This window comes from Natrix helvetica (genome assembly GCF_964273705.1).
Source record: "Natrix helvetica genome assembly, chromosome: 6".
NCBI lineage: Eukaryota > Metazoa > Chordata > Lepidosauria > Squamata > Natricidae > Natrix > Natrix helvetica.
The window spans coordinates 70,436,239-70,460,291 of NC_138553.1; positions in this window are offsets into that span (position 1 = coordinate 70,436,239).

The window sequence follows — 24,053 nt, forward strand, 5'->3', positions numbered from 1 at the left end:
CAAAGTCATGTCCGACCCTTCACGACCTCATGGACAACGTTCATCCAGGTCTTCCTGTCCTCTACCATCCCCTGGAGTCCATTTAAGCTCACACCTACTGTTTAGGTGACTCCATCCAGCCACCTCATTCCCTGTCTTCCCCTTTTTCTTTTGCCCTCAATCTTTCCCAGCATTAGGCTCTTCTCCAGTGAGTCCTTCCTTCTCATTAGGTGGCCAAAGTATTTGAGTGTCATCTTCAGGATCTGGCTATCTGAAGAGCATTCAGTGTTGCTCTTCTCTAGGACTGACCGGTTTGATCACCTGGCAATCCAAGGGACTCGCAGGAGTCTTCTCCAGCACCAGAATTCAATGGCTTCAATTCTTTGGCACTCAACCTTTCCTATGATCCAACTTTCATAGCCATACATTGCAACTGGGAAAACCATAGCCTTGACTATGCACACTTTTGTTGACAGGGTGATGTCTTTGCTTTTTAGTATGCTGTCTAAATTTGCTGTAGCTTTCCTTCCCAGGAGCAAGCATCTTTTAATTTCTTGGCTGCAGTTCCCAACTGTGGTGATTTTGGAGCCCATGAAAATAAAATCTGTCACTAGTTCCATTTCTTCCATTGCAACACATACTGTGTGATATTTTAGGCATGATTCCATTCGTAGGCTTTGAGTGTCTGGTAGAAAGGCCTCATTGAGGAGAAGTTTTGATGGAACCCCTTTTCTTGTTACAAAGAAGATAGCTGACAATTAGTGGGGAAATTTATTTTTAAAAATTAAAGTTAAGTTAAAAGGAAAGAATCTATTTGTTCATGCTTATCAAGAAGCCAAAAGCAATTTCTCACTCCTGTACCTTTGAGACCGTTTTTGAAGGCACAGAGACATTTGCTTCTTCACATCTCCCTTTTCTGGATTGGTTTGAGCTTCTTTCTAGATTTACACATGAGCAGTCTACAAAGTACTATTATTCCTCTTAAGGACTTTTTTTCTTTTGTCACTGCTGAGTTAAAACACAATTTTCTCATTCTCCGGTTGGCATAAAGTTACATCAGCATAAAATCAGATTTGCATGCCCTTGGTAATATTGGCACAGCTGTTTGATATACTCAAACTCCATGGTTCCTGAGCTCAATCTATAAAGAAAAATCTCTGTCCCTAAGCATGATGAAAACTAGAGCCTATCCAAATTGATATCTCGGATTTTTAACCCATTTGAGGAGATTTGAAGGATCAGCACAGAGCTGAATTGAATTTGCTGATAAACACTTGCTTGTCACTTACAATTTGTGGAAAGTCACTATTTGATTATTTAGTGTTATTCTCGTAGGGGCCTTTACAATAACAATGATGGGGGAAGAAAGGAGCTACTGAGAGAAAGTCTCTATTAAGGTAAAGGTTCCCCTTGCACATCTGTGCTAGTCATTCCCGACTTTAGGGGGTGGTGCTCATCTCCGTTTTAAAGCTGAACAGCCAGCACTGTCTGAAAACATCTCCATAGTCATGTGGCTGGCATGACTGAACACCAGAGGTGCATGGAATGCTGTTACCTTCTCACCAAAAGTGTTTCCTATTTTTCTACTTGCATTTTTACATGCTTTCAAACTGCAAGGTCAGCAGAAGCTGGGACAAGTATCAGGAGCTCACTCCATTACATGGCGCTAGGGATTCAAACTGCCAAACTGCCAATCTTTCCATTGACAAGCTCAGCATCCTAGCCACTGAGCCACCGTGTCCCTACAAGTCTCCATTAGTGGCATGAAATTTGCTTCTCTGAATGTTGTTGATTGCTTCCAAATGTTGGCTAGAATTTTATTTTCCCCTCACCCTACATAGTAGCCCTGTAACAAAACCCTTCTTACAGGACTTAATAATGAATGACTCATTAAAATGACAATGAGTCTGAACAGATTGAGGGAATAAATGCCCAAATAAAAAAACTATCAGCCGGAAGGGGGGGAAGGGGGGGATGTTCTGAAATCACTTCTTGTCACTCATCCTGATCCAAATTGTGGAAGTAATAAATGCTGTCTCTGAAAAATATGTTTGCGTTTCTTCAAGTGGAAAAAATAAAATGCTGTTTTTTAATCTAGAAAGAATGGGGAGGGGGAGAAGATTTTGTTTATTTCATTGTCTGGTAACCAGACATAGCAACAAACAAAATCAAACCCAGTTTTGCATTTTGCACAGACATTCTCTTTTTTGGTACTGAGTTATGAGCCCCATCTGTTATTGCTGATTCAGAGGTGACTTCTTTCTTTTTCATTTTTGACAGAGAAAGAATTGCTTGGATTATGAATATCAGCCGCGGACTGACAAGTGAGAGGCATGGCAAGAGATGACCTTGGGAAGAAAAGAGACCAAAAAAGAATGTTCAATTCATCCTTTCCCACATGACATGTCAAAATTCAATAAATCCTCCCATTGACAGACACCTGTATGTCATCTTACTACATAAGCATCGTTCAAGTCCTTTCACACCCAGACATGGATCTGTAAAGCTTGTTTCTGAATAACAAGGCACATCATTACAGAATGCTATTGCCTGACTACTTGTCTTCCAGATGGTCTGCTTTCCTCTTTCCAAGTAAAAGATAGAAAATCATTGCAGTAGACCATAAGGACCTCTTAAGCATTTTCTCCAGTTCCCAGGAAGTAAATTGAAATCTCTTTCTGGGAATATAAAAGTGGATAAGAGTGGAAAAATGGGGAAAGATGATGGAATAAAACTAATCTTACTCTGTTTTACATGTAGACTATCTCCTTTTTTAATAAACTCTCCCCCCCCCCAATTCCCCAGCTCTCATATTTTCCAGATGTCAAACATGTGGCAGTTCTTGGATACTCTGCCTTCTTTTGGCACCCTCAGGCTTGCTTAGGGTCTGTAGAGAAGATCATTTGGGAATAACATCAGGGCTAGATTGAAAAGTCAAAATAACCATCCTGGAAACAACTAATGTGCAGTTGCATGCAGTGTCAGGGATTTGCTACTTGCCAAAAGTGGTTTTTCTCCAAGTGTCATCTTCTATATTCACTTTTTTATTGGTAAATAAATCCAGGTGTTGCTGTTAATCTCATGGGAGCAATCCTGCCCTCTCATCAAAAGGTAAAGGTAGGTAAATCTACAGTTTCTGGCAAGAAGAAATGAAGACATCAACTACAGAAACCGATTGGCAGATTGACCTGTTTGATTAGAGACAAGATAATATCTTCATTTATTGCTGACTGGAAACCCCTTATGGGCTTTTTTGCATACAACAGAAAAATATAAGTTATGATCTATGGTTTTGATAATGCAATAGGATAGGTTATAGAAAAAAATGGAGTCATGATGTAACTTTAGAGAAAGAGGTAGATCTACAACTTAATCATTCCCCTGGCTCAGCAAGGAAAGCTTGTGGCTTAGAGGTTAATACAACTGCCTAATATGTAAAAACAGCCCAAGTTCGAATCCCAGCAATAGCTGGAAATAGATCTATAGTAGTCTCCCTTCATTTATTTATCAGCAAAAATGTGCTACACACACACTCACACACAAACACACACATTCATTCTTCTTTAGGGTTCTCTTTTATTTTTTCCTTCTTATACTATTTTATTTTTTCCTTCTTATACTATTTTATTTTTTCCTTCTTATACTATTTTATTTTTTTCTTCTTATACTATTTTAGTTTGTATTAATTTTTACTCTTCCTTTTAAAACTTTCATTAGATTTATATTTTTTTTAAAAAAAATCTGACAGATTTAATTTTTTGAACATCTCAAACATGAAGCTCTGCTTCATGTCTTCCATTAACAACCAACAATCCACAAACAGAAAGGGACATGTGCATTTTGATAACTGGTATTCTCAGAAATAAGTCCAATTGCATTCAGGGAAGCTCCTGATCAGATAACCATAGATAGGATTACAGTCTCATAAAGCTGACCATAACAAGCCTGCTTCTTAGAAATGTACAGAGTTTTGGGGTTTATTCTGAAAAGTTTATTTTGCAGTGCAAACAATAAACACATCACTGTCTACTATTATTGACAGAAGCCAAGGTGGTTTCCCACAGCTGTGAAGCTACATTCTTCTTATGTGATGAACCTGAGAAAGCAGATGGCTGTTTTAAAAATTTGGATTAGGGTACATTTGTTTCCCTCGCATCCTTTTTTAAAGTGGATCCAAAGAATCACACAACCTGCTGCTTACATATTTAGAAAATGTGTTTAACATATTGAATATGTGAGTTCCTTCCTTTAGTGGTGGACTCCAGAACACCCCAGAAGTATTTCTCCAAGGCTGATACAGGGAAAAAAAAACTATTGTATTTATTTTCCATAAGACTACATTGGATATGGTATACAGTGAAAGACATTCTTTCACAAAACAGCTCTTGGTTACATGATAAACAAGTCAACCACACCCATCCAGAAATATTGAACTAAAAGAGAAGTATTTTCTTCTCTTTGGGGGAAAATATCAATAAAAGATCCTTTGCCATCGAAACTAAAAGACAATGGTGAATTTCTTTTCCCTTGAATCTCTGAGAAATAATATTTGGATTTTATTTTCAAGCTTGGACAACAAGCACTAAAAGTTCATTGTAATGATTTACTGGAAACTTGTTTTTAAAAAGGCATTATAGACACATTTTAGCAAGATGTATTGCACTAACTGCTATTGGAATTGGTTTTCTGTTGTGCATCAGCTTGTGTATTCACATCAGTGCAAATGGTGGCATTTAACTCCTGGATTCCATTTGTGCAGATAATTACCATTTTCTGTTACATAAAGGCAGCATTTTTCTTGCCAAGTACTTTCAAAGACACAAAATTGATCATCCGGAACTGGATGTTCCTTTATGTAAAGCGCAATTAATTCCTTTATTTCTTAGAAATAATAGCAAACTCACATAGCGCAATGGCTTTTCATATAATCGTATCACAGATCTTAGTTTTGTGTTGTCTCTTTTATGACTAAGCAAAAATTGAAGACTGCATTTCACAGCCACTGTCTTCATAGTAGTTGGTAGAAGAACAGCAAACAGAAATGAAAAGGGAATTCTCATAGTACCCACATGACAATGCAGATAAATTTAACTTAAAATATTCACTGTTCAGACAGTATCATTTTCACCCTGAAACAAATCACACTTGGTAGATTTCATAGTGACATTTATAGAGGGACAATCTTCCCATCCAAGTTGCCTTTAGGGATGGGTGGAATAATTTGTCTTATTTTTAGAATTTGCCATTTTCAGATTTGTCCACTCATGTGCTCATTCAGGAGTGTTTTAACAGGGTCGTAATGAGTGGTGGGATTCAAAAATTATTACTACCAATTCTGTGGGCCTAGCTTGGTGGGTGTGGCATGGCTTGGTGGGCATGGCAGGGGAAGGACACTGTAAAATCTCCATTCCCACCACACTCCAGGGGAAGGTTACTGCAAAATCCCCATTTCCTCTCGATCAGCTGGGACTGGGGATGCAGAAAAGAGAAGGGGGCAGGGCCAGTCAGAGGTGGAATTTACCGGTTCTCTGATCTACTCAAAATTTCCGCTATCAGTTCTTGAAAACTGCTCGTAATGTTTCTCCTTGCTACACTCAGTCTCACTGTATCTCCCGATGGTCCGCTGATCACCAACATCAAAACACAGCACTTAGTCTTTTCATGAGGTAAACTGAAGTGCCTCTTAGAGATGCCAAAATGCACCTGGAGAGTGCAACTAAGGCTCATAATTTAGGAAATTGTGCCTCTACTCATGCATATGAATTCTCCCTGGGCGTAGAAAGATGGTTCAATGCTGCTAGGGAATAATAACCATTTATTTCCATAACTTCCATTAAATAGAATTGAATCGAATCGAACAGAACAGAACAGAGTTCTTTATTGGCCAAGGGTCATTGGACACGCAAGGAATTTGTCTTTGGTGCACAAGCTCTCAGTGTACATAAGGAGAATAAAATACATTCGTCAAGAATAAAAGATACAACACTTAGTGATAGTCAAGGTTACTAATAAGCTGGCAAATCACAGTAGGAAACAAATAAAAGCAATATCAATTGAAAGATACAAGCAACATGTTATAGTCATAAGTGGGAAGAGATAGATACTAGGAAGAAAGAGAAGAATAATAGTAATACATTATAAATAATTATTGACAGTGTTGTGGGAATTAGTTATTAAGCAGAGTGATGGCATTCGGGAGGGAAATGTTCTTGTGTCTAGATGTTCTGGTGTGAAGTGCCCCATAGTGTCGTTTTGAGAGTAGAAGTTTAAATAATTTATGTTACCTGCGGGATCGTATCCTCCCGCACACATCCCTACGACCAATCCGCTCTCACAGGGAGGGACTACTACTGGTGCCATCCACTAGGCAGTGCCAGCGGGCGACGCCTAGGGGTAGGACTTTCTCTGTGATGGGCCCAACCCTCTGGAATGACCTCCCCCCCGACATTAGAACTACCACTGACTTCCGTTCCTTCCGTCAAAAATTAAAGACTCACCTGTTTCGATTAGCTGGCCTGGCACATTCTTAGTTTTTACCTCCCGATGGATATATTTTAATGGGTAATTTGGGGTAATATTTTAACTCTTGGGTTATTAGAGTTTTTAATGTATTATATTTATTATTCTATATACAGTCTTGCAACTTCCTCCACCTACGTATTTAATTATTTAACTGTTTTATGTATGTATTTTATAACACATTTTAGTGACTGTACACCGCCCCGAGTCCCTTTCGGGAGAGGGGGCGGTCTATAAATACGAATAATAATAATAATAATAATAATAATAATAATAATAATAATAATAATAATAATAATAATAATAATAATAATAATGTCCAGGATGTGAGGAGTCTTTAGATATTTTCACAGCCAAAACTTTTTAGTCAAAAGCTTTTGGGGGAGGGGAGGAAGCCAAGCTGTTAACTGACACCACAACGTTTGAGAGCAAATTGATGATTTGTTCTTGTTCAGTTTGTCAATAAGTTCAATTGCATATTGTGTTAAAACAAATCCTTTATCTATCCTTATTCTTCCAGGATTCAGTTTAATTGGTTCTAGTATTTTGAAGAGGGCCTTTTCCTCCCTTTTTCCACTCCATGTACAGTTTTGTATACCTCATTCATGCCACTTTTCATTTGCCTCTTTTGGAAACTACATACAGTAGTTGCTCCGGTAGTTAACTACTCCAGTAGTAGTTTCCTCATAGGGGAGCTGTTCTATCCCCTTGAACTTCATAGGTGTTCCACTATGATCTTTTTGGATGAGATACCTGGAACTGCATGCAATGTTTCAGATGGGATTGACCATTAATTCAATAAAGCCATTGTGATATTGACATCTCTATTTTCAATGTCATTTATTATCCCTAACATGCTGTTGGTCTTTTTTTTAAAATAGCAGAGGACACCTTCCTGGAACTGTTTACTATTATTCCAAAATCTCCTTCCTCATCAGTCACTGCTGGCTCTGATGCCATTAGTCAGTATGAATAGTTAGGATTTTTGACACCAATGCACATCAACTTGACGCTTGCTCATATTGAGTGGCTTCTGCCATTTCAATGCCCACTCCTCTAATGTGCAGCCATCCCTTTGGATCTTTTGTATAATCTTTATTGTCATTGTACTTAAATACAACAAAATTTGTTTTAACCTCACTGATGCAAAATTATAACAGGAATGAAAAAAGAAAGAAAAAGAAAAAAAACCAGCGTGTGCATGTGATGGAGTGATTGTGGTTGTATTTAAAAGTCTCACAGCCCAAGGATAGAAACTATCTTTAAACTTGTTTGTTTGGCTGGCTATACTTTGATGTCTTCTGCCTGATGGTAGAAGTGCAGAGACACTGACCAGGGTGTGAATCATCTCTGAGCATCTTCCTTAGTCTGCTAAAGCAGCAAGATCTGGCGATGTCATCCAGTGGTGTCAGAGGGCAACCAATGGTTTCTTGTACTGAATTGATCACTCTCTGTAGTGTCTTCCTATCCACAGCTGTTAAACCACTGTCTCCTTGTTTGTACCACTCAGAACAGTGACATGCGGTGAGGTTTACGCCTGGTGAGGCTGGTGACGTCATCAGGAAGGCAGGGAATGGGACCACGTGTGCTGGAGGCTAAGGCTTCCTCAGTCTCCAGCACACGTGATCCCATTCCCCGCCTTCCTGAGCGCGCTCCACCGGCTCGCTCTCCCCAAGAGCAGCTGCTTTTTAGTGCTTTTCTGTGCGTCTGGCGTTTAGGACATCCGGCTATCTACCTAAACGCCAGATGCACAGAAAAGCAGCTGCTGTTGGGGATCACGGAGCGCGAGCCGGTGGAGTGCGCTCAGGAAGGCGGGGAATGGATCAGTACACGTGATCCCATTCCCCGCCTTCCTGAGCACGCTCCGCTGGCTCGCGCTCCCCAACAGCAGCTGCTTTTAGTGCTTTTCTGTGCGTCTGGCGTTTAGGACATCCGGCTATCTACCTAAACGCCAGACGCACAGAAAAGCACTGAAAAGCACTTCGCCTCCAAGCCACTTTGTCTTGATGACGTCGCCGACGTCGCTGCTGGGTGCGGCCGGATGGAGGTAACCAGAGTGGCGCAGAGGGGTCCGGGCGGACGAAAGAGCGAGCGAGCGAGCAATGGAGGATCAGGCAGCCTGATCCTCGGTTGCTCGTCTGCTGGACTGCCTTGGCACCACTCTGGCTACCTCCGTCTGTCTGCGCATGGCAGCTGCGGCGATGTCATCAAGCCCCTGCCACTTCTGGACATCGATTGCAGTCGCGAGGAGCGCGCAAAGTACAGCAAAGGCAGGAAGGCTATTGGCGTTTCCAAGAACCCTCCTGCCTCCGCCGGTTGCCCAGCTGGCACCACCCCGCACGCGCTCCTCCTCCTCCCTCCTCTTCCTCTTATATATATATGAAACTCCATCGTGGATATTATTATTTTGTATATTATTATTTCATGATGAGAGGTGAGGCTCTGCCTCCCCTGCCTCCAATGACCGCACGTCCCTGACTCAGAACCATTCAAAGTCATCAACAAACTTGGCTATTCCACTAATCATGTTCATTTCCAGTTCATTTCCAGCTCATTTGTAGATACGTTAAAAAGCATTAGTCCTAGGATGGAATCCTAGGAGACTCCACTGGTTACACCCCTCCATTGTGAGAAATATCCATTTATTCCTATTCTTTGTTTTCTATTCTGTAGCCAGTTGCTTAACCATAACAGGACTGGTCTTTTATTATTCCATGGCTGTTAAGCTTACTGAGAAGTCTTTGAACAGGGATTTTATCTTTTTGAAAATTTAAGTAGATAGTATCTTCTCACTCACTTTTATGCACATATTTATTAACAGTGGCAAAAAGTCCCTCTATTTCCTCTGCTTGGTTATGTTGCCTGTAGAATATACCTATAGCAATGTCACTTCTTTTTCCATTAGATGATAGTATTTGGGGCAAGGGACCAGCAGAATGCCCATCCTATCTGACTTCTTTGGACAGGTAGATGCCGTAAGGGAAAGTCCATTCTGTAGATAACCTCACAGATAGCCCTGTGTCATATATTTTCCATTAGGATAGGTCTTCCATTTTAAATTCTTCATCTTATAGCTTTCCTTTACTATCCATCCAATATATTACTTTCATAAACCCCAAGGGTTGACAAACCATAGAGATTTAACAGATTAGCAGAGTTATATGTCATCTTGTCCAAGGGACCTTATAGGTCATCTAGTCCCCCACTCAAACAGGAGAACCTACACCATTTCTGATAAATGGCATCTAATATTATATACATCCATACGGCCGCGCCTGGGAGCTGCGGAGGCAGAAATGTTATCGGCTAAGGTGGGGGCCAACAGAGGGTATAAATCTATCCCTGTCTCCACTCTATGTGCTTTTTTCTTTGCCCAGGAGTTCAAACCATGTGGTCCTGTCCACCATTAAACCATCTTTCCAATCAGCCACCATGTTTCCAGTGTCTTTCTCCCCACTTGGAATTGAACCCCGGATGGACATTTCTTCCAACACTGTTAAGGCTGTTTTGCTTAATGTAATTCAAAGCAACTATATGTTGACCAAAATGATTTAAAGCCAAACCTGGGAACACACATGGAAACCACTGTGTGCCATGCAATAGCAAAGTTGAGTGTAGGCAATTAAGTTACAAAATACCCAATGGACCATAAGGATGAGGCCAAGTTGTCCGTTATGAACAATAATGTTTTGAACTTCAACAAATCTTTCTGAGCTCTGAGAAATGGTTTGTGGGAGAAGAGCTGCAAAGTAAAATGCCTCATCACACAAATACATGGAGTTCCTACATGTTTTAGTCTTATGAAATAACACACTATTTCAAGTAAATGCTATAGGCCATGATGGCGAACCTATGGCACGGGTGCCACAGGTGGCATGCGGAGCCATTTGTCAAGGCACGCAGATGCACTGGTCAGCTGATTTCGGCCTTCTTTTCAGGCCAAGAATGGACTTCTGGTTTGCTCGTAGGACCGTTTTTTGCCCTCCGGGACCTTCAGTGAGTCCTCCTGAAGGCTCCAGAGGTCGAAAATTGGCCCTATGGACAAACTGGAAGTCACCGTTCCTGAACTTCCGTGTTCCCCATAGGTGCGTTTTTTGCCCTCCGGAGGCTTCAGGAAAGCTCCTGAGGCCTCCGGAGGGCATCCGGGGAGGCTGTTTTCACGCTCTCCAGGCTCCTAGAAAGCCTCTGGAACCTGGAGAAGGTGAAAAAACTGTGGCAAAAGCAGGGGGTAGTCGCTGATCACGCGCATAGCATTATGCGTGTGGCACGCCGGCTCACGACCCCCCTATGCTCCCCCCACTTTTGGCATGGCAGCCAAAAAAGGTTTGCCATCAGGGCCATATGCAAAGGTCTGCAATGAATTAACTTTATTATATCTGGAGCAGGGGTCAGCAACTTTAAAATTCAAAGAGCCATTTGGACCCATTTCCCACAGAAAAGAAAACACTGGGTGCCACAAAACCCTTCCAGTGCCAGACTATTTCCTGAGTGGACACAAAACTAGCATATGGTTTAGGTTTAGGTTTATTTGGATTTATATGCCGACCTTCTCCAAAAGGACTCAGGGTGGCGTACAACATTAAAAACACACATCACAAAAGTTAAAAAAAAAGATTAAACCCAATTCCAAAAAGACCAAACCGATTTTTTTTTAAAGAAACAATACATTTAAAATAAATTAAAATTAACATTAACAGGCCAGGCCGGCTTGCTGGAAAAGCCAACTTTTTAGGGCGCGTCGGAAGGACCGGAAGTCAGGGATTATGCGGAGCTCCAGGGGCAGCTCATTCCAGAGGGAAGGCGCTCCCACAGAGAAGGCTCTCACCCTGGGGGTCACCAGCCGACACTGTCTGGCCGATGGCACCCTGAGGAGGCCAACTCTGTGGGATCGTACTGGACGGTGGGAGGCTACTGATGGCAGTAGGTGGTCTCGCAGGTACCCTGGGCCTGTAGTTGTAGTTGAATTAAATGTTCTGTTTGATTCTGAAACTTTTCTTGGATTTATCCATGGTTGATCTACCGGGGGTCAAAAAGCTCAATAAATCACATGCCGACAGCTGTCACACATTGGCAGTTGTGGCGCATATTTCGAGTGACACAGCAGAGGGATAAAAGAGGATAAAAGTGATGCAGCAGAGGGATAAAAGAGCCACATGTGGCTCCAGAGCAGTGGTGGGTTGCAGGCGGTATGCCCCAGTATGGACGTACCGGAGCCTGCCCAGAGCACCGGGTAACCGTACGATGGTCCAGAAGGCCCACCCGCCCGAGCTCCTTAACTGTCCTTTAAAGCCTTCGGCACTTCCATGCACACGCATGGTGCGTACAGTGCCTATGCAATGCTCTGCCGAGTACCTGGAGTGTCGCGGAGGCTTGCAGAAGCATCGCTGGCAGCTACAACGCATGCACACACTACAGGTGTGTGCGCTACATGCATTCATGTTGGGACGCCGTATCAGTTGGAATGGGATCCGGAACCCACCACTGCTCCAGAGCCACGGGTTGCTTGGTCCTGATCTGGAGCAATGGACAATGCAAAATCTTTTTGTTCAGATAAGAATTTTTCTGAAGAGGTTGGCCAAGTAATTTCATACATAACTTATTTCCCCACATTTTCCAAAATGCTGGAGTCATCCAAGAAAACATCATGAACAACATGAAAACTGGATAGGATCACAAAATATCCCAAATGATCCCAAATAAATTATTTTTGTAGTATATTTAGTTGACCATTGTTCGTGCAGGTCAATGAATATAGAACCTTAATACAGGATGTACCACAATTCTTTCCTCTACCCAAATAAGACTTATATCAATAATGCAAGGCAGTAGAAACAAGGTTGATTCATCACGATATCTATGATACATTTCAGCATGATCAACTCAGAGGCTTTTCTGGAATATACAGACACAAATAAGATTTTCACCATCTTTGAAAATGTTTTTATTGCTCTACATATTTTTCTAAGATTTCGGGTAATCGTTGTTGCATGGTATAAGTTATTCTACGCAGCAAAATACAAATAGAAATTAGTGAATAGTCTATTAGTGAATAGTGGATTTGTAAATTGTGAATTGTGTTTATTATTTTTAAGTGAGTTCAACTCTTGAGCCAATTGCCCTTCTTAAAGATTTGCCCCTTAAAGATATAAAGAGTGAAATAAGGGAATTGTGAATAAGAATTAAGCATTAACTGGAAAATTAGAGATTGAACGATGGTATTATTAAATATGTATAAAAATATGATTCGCTTTGAAAAGATAAAATTAAATAATGGGTTATTAGATAATAAAAGAATATACTTTAATGTAAACATGGGTATTAACAGTAGTACCTCACAGATTGGTGGATTGGAAAGAACATGAATAGATGTACTTTAAATGTTTAAATGATTGTGCTTGGTACTAGAAGTGTACATTGAGACATTGAATAATGAAAGAATGAAGGATGAAATTTTAACACAAATAGATGTGAAGATCTAAATAAGGGAAATATGAATAATAATACAGGATGGGAAATAGAAAAGAAGCATCTTCGAATATTAAAGTGATATGGGGAAAAATTAAAATAGAGACAGAAATAAAAGGGGAATAATAGTGTATATAAGTGTGTGTGTGTGTGTGTGTGTGTGTAGGTAGGTAGGTAGGTAGGTAGGTAGGTAGGTAGGTAGGTAGGTAGGTAGATGATAGATAGATAGATGATAGATAGATAGATAGATAGATAGATAGATAGATAGATAGATAGATAGATGATAGACAGACAGACAGACAGACAGACAGACAGATAGATAGATGTACTTTACTTTACTTTACTTTTATTTAGATTTTTATACCGCCCCCTCTCCCCAAAGGGACTCGGGGCGGTGTAGATACTGTATATAGATATAAAGATATATGAAAGAACAAGAGGGAGGTTTAGAAATTGAAGGGTGGTAGTAAAAGGTATGTGTAAACAATATGAAATAAAGAAAATGAAATGTAATAACTATGAGTAACAATATTATGCTTATTTCTATTGAAATGTATGATATCCAGGTATCACACCATTCACACATTGATATGTATAAATAATATAAAATAAAAAAACTTGATGGGGAAAAAAAGATTTACCCCATCTTTATATAAACAAACATGTATTTACAAACATGAAAATACAAATGTTCCTAAAGAAGTGAAAAAAGACATTATATTATGTAATCATACAATGAGAAAATGGAAGGAACAATAACATGAGCAACAAAAGGAAAGAGGTCTTCCAGAACCTCACAGCCATTGAGAGATCATCAAAATTCCATCCAATGTAGGTTTTTGGATGAGTGTATTTAGGAGTTGAACTATATTTAAGTCCACCTACTTTTGAATGGTCTCATCTCACTGGATTTTACCAAGGAAGGCAAGTCTATCTTATCTTGGAATGTTTGGCCTTCCTGCTAAAGATTGAGACTACCAAAGCTAAGGATAGTCATGAGACTATTCAGAGAGAAAGAGTATCTGATTCTCAAGGTTAGTTAGACTGAAGATGGGAAAGATCATTCCACTTTCACAGGGGCTCACGAGGGATGAGGCAGAACAAAGTATAGTCCAAATATGATCACCGAGTGACTAAAATACATGTTTGTTAATTCTGCACTGCAAAAATGTAAAATTATTGCACACACAAGTATGAAAATATAGAGAGCACTGATGGCTAACTTTTTTGTCCTTGCATGACGAAAGCATGCACATGTGCAAAACAGCATGCGTGTGTGTTCACACTCATAATGCAATGTATGCACAACACCCCCTGTGGCCCCATCCCTTCTGCATGTGCATGCAACTCCCCTGCACTCCCCCCTGGCCCCCCACATGCATGTGTGCCCCCCATGCCCTGTTTTGGGCCTAGCAGGCCTCCCTGCAGACTCCTGGGACCAAAAACAGGGCACTGCAACCCCATGCTCTCCCCTAAGCATGCGATGTATCTCCCGCATGCGTGGCAGAGACCTGAAAATCAGCTAGCCGGTGGGAGGCACGTGTGCCTGCATGGTGGAGCTGAGCTAGGCGATGGCTTGTGTGCCCACAGAGTGGGCTCTCCGTGCCATCTGTGGCACACATGCCATAGGTTCGCCATCACAGACGTAGAGTATTATATACCATGCCCTTAAGGGAAAGAGATATGTATCACAATCCAATTCTTCCTCATCAATCTCCATGTAAAACTACTAGCATGACAAGGTGCTTTTGTTGCAGAAAATTAAGGGACTCAGACTTCGGGATCAAGAGAAGTAGTTTTATTTGGCGTCAAAAGGTTCAGAGCAAGATTGCAAACACAAACATCTAACACCCGAACGAGGTTCTTAGGGAGAAGCGTGTTCTTATAAGTTCCTCAAAAACAGCTCACAAGGAAATGTACTGTGTCTGCACTTAATTGGTTAAATAATCTATAGACTACTGCTACTATGCAAGAAGCAAATAAACTTCTTGTTTCCCTTAGTATTTCAAGGTTACAGTCGACTTGCAGAGAAGCTTTTCCTCTAAAGAATTTGTGGTTGACTGAACGTACAGCAGGTGTGAGTCTTGAGGCTTGATAGTTTGTCTTCCTGTTTATCTACCAGACTTAAAGACTTAAAAACTTAACAATTATTTCTTCTCTACATTTCATGTCTTGTCTCACTTTTACGTCCTTGCCTCCCTTTATGTCCTTCCTTACTTTGGAAAATAATTCAGCCTTTTGAGCAGCCCTGGAACTTTTCCATGAGCCCTGGAACCAAATAAATTATATTTCCCTTGGATTTTTTTTTTAAGTTTTAAAATAATCATTTGTTCATTGATTTTAAAACAATTCCATTGCTTCTAGTCTTTTCAAAGCAGTATCATTTCAAAACAGAGTCCACGTAAACTGCACACTTCAATGAGAAAGGATAAATAATTCTATTTATATAAATATAAACTTTATCTATGTTAAGGAAAAATGCCCACTGCTTAACTTTGCACAATACAATTCCGAGAGAGATATTTTTTGAGACACCCCTCAAAAGTCTAAAAAGAATCCAGTGATATTTTGGAGCTACTATTTGTGGAAGATACCAACAGCTGGTGTGCTGTACCAATAATAATAACAAAAGCAAAAGACCTTAATAATTTTATTACATCAATTACTGTACCATATTTCTGGGAGTGTAAGATGCTCCCGAGTATAAGACACACCTTAGTTTTGGGGGAGGAAAATAATAAGAAGAAAAATTCTGCCTCTGCCTACCAGCAGCCACGGTATTCAGCTGACATATGGTAACAATGAATAGGCATAGCAACTAAGTCAATCAATAAGCTATTTGAACTCTGAAATTTGTTGCATGAGCAAGGAGGAGACAGGAAGGAGCCTGGCTTAGCTAAAAACTGAAAGTGAAACTGCTTGTCTTTTGCTTGTATTTACTGCTACCTTGGAAAACCTGCTTTTGGTAATGTACTGTATATTATTATTATTATTTTGAATCCTGCTGAATCGGTTACTGTGCTTTCTGAATGTGATTGCTGCTTCAAATCCTGACCAGCCAGGTCAGATTCAGCACTTATTGAAGCCTGATTCAGCACAGCTGATTGGCAAGTGGATCAGACTGCCGGAATAACCCTAATCAGATGTTCCAGGCTTCAGGGATTGCCAAAGACCATTGCTGTCTCCAAGCCTCGTGTTTTTGGCCTCTGGTGGGTGGGGCTACATTCAATGTACAAGACACACCCAAATTTTCACCCTCTTTTTTTTGGGGGGGTGCGTCTTATACTCCCGAAAATATGGTGTATGTGTTGGATACTTCCAACCTCTTAGCTAGAAATGTAAATGAGTACAATAGCACCTTCAGCTATGACTCCATTCATTGGCTTCTGGCTGGCTCTCTATAACAATTTCCTCCTGAAAAGTTGAGTCAGATCCGTAAACAATGAGCCTTGAAAAAATAACATGAATAAAATAAAAGATAATGAAAAGCAGGCAATATACATGTTTTGTTTCCTGATTTTTCAGAAAATTCACCCAGAATATTTAAGGGGGAAGTGATTAGACCCAACGGAAATTGAGAGATTAACTTGACTTTTTTTCTTCCTTAATGGCCAATTTAAGACACTTTCATCCCATGGTAATCTCTCATTTGCTACAGAAACAAATTTAATTACCCGCTCCCTTTACTTCTTCTACCAGATAACTTCTCAGTGTATCATGCAATTACTACGATGAAGTAAGTTTGAAAAATGGCCTTAGTGTAGGCTAAATCAGCGTGAGGTATCTCTTGTTATTATAATCTTTTGGAGGATACCAGTTACAGATCTCCCTATTATAACAAGCAGATGATAACTGAATTAAATTGAGCAAATTTCTTTGACATCATGAGCTAATGTATCTGCAGGGATCCAGCTCATAAAAATACCTCCCAAGTTGCAGAATCCTGAGATACTTGGAAGTAAGTTCCTTTCTCAACTCTTGGTGCACATGAACTGTAAAACTTTTAACTAATTTTACAATAGATTTTACTTACTGCCATCTCTGCAAGTAATAGCTTCAAATTTTGTTACATGATTTCTAAGACATTTCCACCTTTTGCTTCCCAGCTCCCATCTTCATTTATCATTGATATGTTTGAGAAGAAAGATAAAACCCTGTCAGTAACATTTCCAAATTTTACTTATAGGCGACTTTAAAATGTCATTTTCTATTCAGAAATCTATTACTAAACCAGCTTAAGTAACAAAATAAAATGGGAGTGATGGAGCAGGAGGGCTGTAGAAAGATTAAAGAAGGCAGTACTTAGGTTTTTAAATGGACTTGCAAATCTTCATCATTGGCCAGGAACAAGAAGATAAATTAATTGATATTTTAATATTGTGAAAATTGCCTATAAAAGCTTCTGTGATCTGAATATACATTTCTAAACAGGATTCTGATAATCTGTTTTGCTTAATAAGGAAGATATTTCAGACATTGTATTGTTAATATTCAAAGTTATTTGTTCATTAGTCAATAGATCTATACATATTTCTACATGGAGTAAGGAAGTATGGAAAACCTTAGGTGTACAAGCTATATGGGGATTTATCAGGCCCAGAGGTGGTATTCGGGAAGGTTCTGACCAGTTCTGGAGAACAGGTAGCAGAAATTTTGAGTGGTTCAGAGAACCGTTAAATATCACCCCTAACTGGCCCTGTCCTCATCTATTCTCTGCCTCCCAAATCCCAGCCGATCAGGAGAAAATGGGGATTTTGCAGTAAACTTTCCCTGGATTGGGGAGGGAATGGAAATTTTACAGTATGCTTCCCCTGCCACACCCACCAACTCAAGGCCACAGAATCAGTAGTTAAAGTTTTTGAACCCCACTGATCAGGCCACGCTGAATGTACCTGCGGCCGATTCGCTCACACAGAGAGGGACTCCTCCGGGTGCCGTCCACTAGGCTGTGCCAGCGGGCGGCGCCCAGGGGAAGGGCCTTCTCTGTGATGGGCCCGACCCTCTAGAATGACCTTCCCCCTGATATTAGAACAACCACGGACCTCCGCTCCTTCCGTAAGAAGCTAAAAAACCACCTGTTTAATCTAGCCGGCTTGGCCTAATTCCAGCTCTCCCACCTCAGTCTGTATTTTTAAATTTCGTGGGTGGTCTTAGGCTGAGTTTTTAATTTTTATAAATTTGTACAGGGGTTTAAAGTTTAATTCGATTTTAACTATATTTATGATTATTTGTATGGTTTTTAATTTGGTACCTGTACACCGCCCCGAGTCCCTTCGGGGAGAGGGAGAGGTCTAGAAATCAAATCAAATAAGTAAATAAATAAATAAATACCGCTTTGTTTACCTCTTTTGAAACAATTACAAAGGCTTTGAATCATTATTAAATGCCTTGGGGTCATTTGTTGCATTTTTTGAGGGGGGGAGTGCAATTCAGCCATTCACTTAGTCAATTAATCATATTAAATTCCATTATCTATTTTTTTAAACAATTGTGTTAGGCTTTTTAAAACCTGTTTTAATTTAATCTGTTCTGACCAAGTGTACATAATACATCCACATACATGGAGACTATGCAACCAGTCACATTGAATTAATCTAATTTGCTGCCTTATGTCTCCAAGTCCATCCTTCATTTGACTTTGTGAAAGGGCAATACTGACAGATTCAAGTAAGTGCCAAGCGAGTAAATTTGGCCAGGTTTTATGGTAAGCAGCAAAGAACACTTACAACATATTGATGGATTTCAAGATAAAGTCAATTCTCTGTTGCCTTCCAAGAAGATTCAGCAGAAAAGCATAATTAGCTCTAGTTTTTACAATGGATTAATAAACTTATTTGATGTCTACATCTGGAAAGGCATCAGATTTTGACAGTTTTAGAGCAGAGGTTAATAAACCTATGATTAGGCTGTCTTTCTGATGTGCCTCATACTTCCTTTTTGCAAAGGCTAACTATCTGAGTCATCAAATATAGCCATTTAAACATAATTCTGAATGACCTAATCCCTTCCAAGTTTAAGATGCACAGTTGGTTTTTGGAGTACTCTTGGTATTAAATGAGGATCAAGATCTAGTACTTGATGTTGTAAACTGTTGTTAGGGCTGGTTTAATTCCTGGAAAGCATTTGGTATACAATCCTTTCTCATTTAAATCAATTTTGGCTCCAGGAATTACTCTGCCAGTTGGTATGCAGATGCCCAAAGATGTTGTGCCATTAGTGAAGCTAATTAGTTAAGAGCTGGCTGGATCTAGCAAGCTGTTTTAGGAATGCTGCTTCTGTGAGCTGTGATTTTGGGGAAGATTGGAACATTTATGCATTGGAATGTATGCATCAGACTCCAGAATGCAGCGGTTTTCTAACACCATAATGATAACAACAACAGCAAAGCAATGTGCGCTAAGAGTGGTTAGTCATTTTAACCACATTCCAAACTGAAGCAGTGTATCTGGGGAAATTCTATAGGCCACTGGGATATTATGGGAAATAAACTGGTAACCATCTGAAAGCTCAGCTCTTGGCTCTTCAGAGATATAAAGAAAAGCAGGAACTGTCAATCATAGATGAGTGGAAAACAAATAGAATGACTTTTAAAATAACCTTTCTCCCCTCCTTTTGTATGGAAAATGGACAAATGCTAAAAGTGTCTGAAAAGTGTTTCTCTTTTAAGAAGAACCTTGGGAATCCTTTGGAGTCACAAATAAGGTCCCAGACATGGCAAAGAAGTTTCTTAAAGACCACCAGAGAAAGAAAATACTTTCAGCATATCCTCAAGCTCTATAGAGAGGAACACGCCAGAAGAAAAGGTGGAAAGAAAAGAAAGCAGAGTTGTGACAAAGAAGTACTTGAAATAGTTATGAAATTATGAAGAATGTGCTAGTGTGGTCCTAAGGCAGACATGTAAGTGGACATTCAATGCTATGGGGGAAAAAAAGAAAAGGAATGCAAACATTTAACTGATAACTCTACTTCTTAATGAGAAGAAGACGCTTATCAGGGGCAACCCAGATTCTTGCAAAAGGGATCTCGGTGTTTACCCCATGTAAGGAAACCCATGTCATTGTGTAGCTAGATAGAAATCTTAATTCGGGGGGGGGGGTCCTACGGTTTGGCCCAGTTCGGCCAAGTGGGTAGTAACTTAGCCAGCCAGCCATGCCCCTGAACTGGTTCTATCAGCGGCACCAGAGGTGCCACCATCTTGTTTTTACTACTTTTTACTTTTTAATTTTTTTACTACTGCGCATGAGTGAACCGTCAGTAGAAGAAACCGGAACCCACCCCTGTCTTAATTGTATACTGGGCTGAAGTCTCCTTAACCAGTTGACTATCTTCTGTATACCTTAAGTGGTGGCCTTTCTTGAACCACTAATGGTTAATTATGATGTTTCTTTCTCCTGCCTTTCCCATGCTTAAATGATGTTGTGTTTTGTGCTTCTCAGCCTTGGAATTAAGCAATGGCTATTGATATAATCATCATTTCTGTCTTGAGAAATTCTAGTTTTCATTGTAACTTGTATAATAGAGCCCAAAATCTAAAGTAGCATGAAACATCCATAAGTTGATTATAAATTTGAATAGAATGAGTGAGAGAAAAATCACCAGACTTTTTTTATATGCATTTTGCACCATTGTCACAGTTGAATGCCTGTCTGTATAAAACAGGAAGAGGAAAAGATCTTCATGCCATGTAATGGGCATTGCAAAATTCTATGATTACAAAAGCTGAAGAAATGTGCTTGAATGCCAAGAATGACAGGAGAGATTATTTTTAAATTGCTTAGCGAAAAAAGACCTACAAGAATAGAAAAATGGAGTGGAATCTAAACAAGGCACTACGCAAATTAGTATCTTTTGAGATGAGAGCTTATGACTCCAAGAAAAATCATACATTTTTTTATTGCATTGAGTTTTGAAATTCTAACCACATGTTGAAAAGTAGACTGAGACTGATAGCACCTTTTTAGCCTAACAACAAAGTTGCTACTAGGCTCTTGATTTTTTGGCTACCACAAGCTAACATAGTCCTCTTTCTGCAATGTAAACATATGTTGGAAGCATCAACTGAAAGCAACTCAAAATCACTAGGTAAGAAAATTGTTTTAATTGTTTTGGACTCTTAAAACTTGAAGTAGACTCACTGATTAAGAAATGCTTATATTTACTACTGTACTTGCAGTGGGTGGGTTGAATGGCCTAGTGGCCTAGTGGTGAAGACATTCACCTTTCACTCATAAGGTTGAAAGTTCAATCTTAGGTAGCAGCAGATGTTTTTTCTCCTAGGGTGCAGAGAAAAAAAAATATCTGCTGTGAACTCTGCGTAGGCACCAGGAAGGGCATCCAGCCAGTAAATACTCAGTTGCCCTGATTTTACACTGAATAGGGATTACATGATCATAAAAAGTTTTTTTTTTCAGTGGATGGATTCTGTTGACAACATTCAAAGCACGCTGATAGAATTATACTATATCATCAAGCAATTGTATGGAGTGGTGCGGTGGCCTAGAGGTAGAACTCTCACCTCACAATCAGGAGGCTGTGAGTTTGATTCTAGGTAGAGGCAGATATTTCCCTCTCTGGGCACAATGAGAATATATCTGTTGAACAAAACTCTAATAGGCTACAGGAAGGGTATCCAGGCATTAAACACTCTGCTAGCTCCATTCAGTTGCCCAGATTCCACCCCGCAAGGGATTATGGGGGCATTAGATGATGATGATGATCATGCATTTGTACCAACTCATCCCAAGCAAGTAGCAGCACCATTGGCTGATCTTCAAAATACCTTATTAGTACTTGCAGGTATGATTCACAAGAAATCCCAAAGCTATAGATGCCACACTGGAAAGTTGAAAATACAAGCCAGAAGAGAAAAACAGCAAACCATCTCTCTACAGTTACCAGGAAAATGACATCGACAGCTCCATAAAATGGTCAGGTCTCTAGAATGATTTAAATTATCTGTGAATTATCTTTGTTTTGTTTTGTTTTGTTTTTATTGGATTTATATGCCGCCCTTCTCCCAAAGAACTCTGTCAGACACGGGGAATAGAGGTAGTGAATATTTACACAAATTGATCAATGAATTGAGCAATGAAAAGTAGGAAGGCAGACCAGATTGATGGCACCACTTTACAACAGTTTGAATGTTTATTAACCAAGGATCTTCCTTTAAAAGATATGCTTTGTTAAGAACAGGAGTGTGAAAAAAGTGATTCTGCTTAATGACTGAGCCATATATGTCCCAAAGGTGCTTTTTCAGGAGGCAACTGGACTTTCTTGTTGTTGTTTTTTCTTTTGAAGATGTTTCGCTTCTCATCCAAGAAGTTTTTCTGAGCTGAAGAAGCTTCTTAGATGAGAAGCGAAACATCTTCAAAAGAAAAAAACAAAAACAAGAAAGTCCAGTTGCCTCCTGAAAAGCACCTTTTGGACAACCATGACCTGGATAATTGAGAATCTCTGCAGACCCTGAGCCATATATGTTTTCTACAAGGCTCTATGGTTATAATGAAGATTGTGCTTGATATCCATCCTGTTGTGACCCACCAGTGGCCAGAAGACTGAAAGAAGAGTCAGACAGTGAGGAGGTTAGGGAGGAACATGGGCCAGTCCTGGGGGCTGAGGAAAGCTCAGACAAGGGCTCTGCATTGGAGGCAGAGAGGCAGTTAGGCAGCAGTGAGGCAGAGGAACAGCTGGAGCCTGTTCCCAGTTTGTGCATGCGCAGAGCTGCCAGAAAACAAGAACAACTAAGAAAGCAGGGTCAATTTAGGAGTAAAATCACACCTTGGAGGTGATTGGCCCCTCCCATAGGAAACAAAAGAGGAGCTAATAGAGAGTGGGCTTTTTCAGGAAATAATTCATTCATTCTATCGTTTCAAGAGTCGAAGGTTCTGTTTATGATCATAAGAGACTCTGTGCCAAGTTTTGCCTTACCCTGCATTTGAAACCTAGTTATTTGGCAGCTCTCCCAACAAGATAAGGTTCGTGTTGCTAAACATTCCTCTGAAAAACTGTTTGCTAAGCCTTGCTGACTGTGAATGAAAGGAATTCAGAGTTGTGTAAATAAAAGGGGATTTGCAGGGACCAAGACTCTGCTTCTTGCTTTTTAAGGAAGCCCGGGTCAGAACACATCCATCCATATATCCATCCCGCCACCCACCCATTCATTTATTTAAAACATTTATACAGCCACCCATCTTGAACCAAACTCTGGGCAGCTCACATGCATGCATAGACATCTTTTCTTCTGGGATTGCCAGGACAATAAAGCTGTTATGTGTCCATATCTTCCAGACAGCCATGAGGCATATTTAAAGTAGTCATGTCAGCATTCCAGAGAACATTATTGTTGTAATGTCTAAGGAGAGATACTTGACTAATGGTAACACGCTTTACAAAGCACCTCTTTCAAATGCCTAGTGCAACTCTGATTAACCAAGTATGTTCCTCCCCCCAGGAGTGAATGACAGTGCTCTAACTGAAGACATTCTTACCAAAAGGTCCAGCTACAGTATATTTCCCATCAGCACTTATAATCCTCACGTTTCTCATGTTGTCAGACATTGCTCTATTTTCCTTCCAAAAGTATTTTCAGTAATTAGGTGAAAATTGCTCCTCATCATGCTTTCAAAAACTTTTTAAAAAAAACCCACCCTAATTTATTTTTGTTTTTTGGAAAGCCAGAAGGCCAAACTTTCTGAACTTTTCTTTCTACATAGGTTTCTTATTCTTACCTTCCCAAAAATCACAATAATGGCTATAAAGACTCCACTGCAATATTAATTTTTTTTGAAGCCTCACAACTTTGTCTGCCACTTTCTTACCTTTTTATCCATGACTTATTGTTGACTGGAAAATATCTGGAAATGATGCAAATGGTATTTCTCTGTTTTATTGCCCTGGCAAATTATGATGCAGTGAGGCATCTGGATAAGTACATATTTTATTTACTTTCCTACCTATTAAATGTTACCAGATGCCATTAATTCTGGAACCCATTCTTCTTTTTTCTTTTATTAAACATATAGTGGTCCCTTAGGAGAGAGATATTGGGAATTCAGACTCTAATGCTTTCTTCATTTTTATCATTCCCTCCT